The sequence below is a fragment of the Lactuca saligna genome, chromosome 9, assembly GCF_052625555.1.
Source record: "Lactuca saligna cultivar CGN05327 chromosome 9, ASM5262555v1, whole genome shotgun sequence".
In the NCBI taxonomy this organism is placed as follows: Eukaryota; Viridiplantae; Streptophyta; class Magnoliopsida; order Asterales; family Asteraceae; genus Lactuca; species Lactuca saligna.
The window spans coordinates 46,120,490-46,121,547 of NC_136425.1; positions in this window are offsets into that span (position 1 = coordinate 46,120,490).

A 1,058-nucleotide genomic window follows, 5' to 3' on the forward strand; every position below is an offset into this window, starting at 1 on the left:
TTATGGCGATTCTGGAGAGTTCTTCGGCAGAGAATTTAGCTGATATGTATGTTCATGAGATCGTTGCTTGCCATGGGGTTCCAGTCCCTATTGTTTCAGATCGTGATGTTCAGCTCACCTCCCGTTTTTGGCAGAAGTTCAATGAGGAACTGGGCATGAGGTTGCACTTCAACACTGCCTATCATCCGCAGACTGATGGAGAGAGTGAGTGGACGATAGAGACTCTTGAGGATATGTTGTTGGCCTATGTTATCAATTTTGGTGGGAGCTGTGAATCCTACCTACCTCTTGCGGAGTTCTCTTACAACAACATTTATCACTCCGGTATTGGTAGTCCGCCTTTCGAGCTCTTGTACGGGCGGAGATGTCGTACCTCGGTTTGCTGGGGTGAGGTTGGTCACAAGGTTATGGGGCAGACCACAGAGCTGATTCAGCAGATCATGCAGAGACTGTGGACCGCTCAGAGTCGGCAGAAGAGCTATGCCAACCAGCTTCGATCCGAGTTGGAGCTTCAGGTCGATGACATGGTATTACTGAAGGTCTTACCTTGGAAATGTGTGATCCGCTTCACGAAGAAGGGAACTTGGGGCCCTGGTATATTGGGCCATTTTGAGTGATTGTTAGGGTTGGCAAGGTTGCGTACAAATTGGATCTTCCTGAGGAGCTCAGTCAGATTCACAGCACTTTCGATGTTTCGCAGTTGTGAAAGTGCGTATTGGATGATGATGCAGTGGTTTCCATGGATGATATTCAGTTCGATGAGCCCCTGAACTATTTTGAGAGGCTAGTAGCTATCCTGGATAGAAAGATGAAGGTTTTGCATAGCAAGGAAGTACCGTTGGTAAAGTTACAATAGTAGCATCTGAGGGGCTCTGAGTGGATCTGGGAACCTGTGGCTGAGATGCAGGAGCATTATCCGAATTTGTTCACCATGGAAGACTTAGAGGATTAAGTCTAGTACAAGTGGGGGAGAATTGTAACATCCCGATGTTCAGGTACTTCTAAATTCATCCATATAATTCTATATCATGCCAATTAGTCAAGTGGTAGAACTCTTA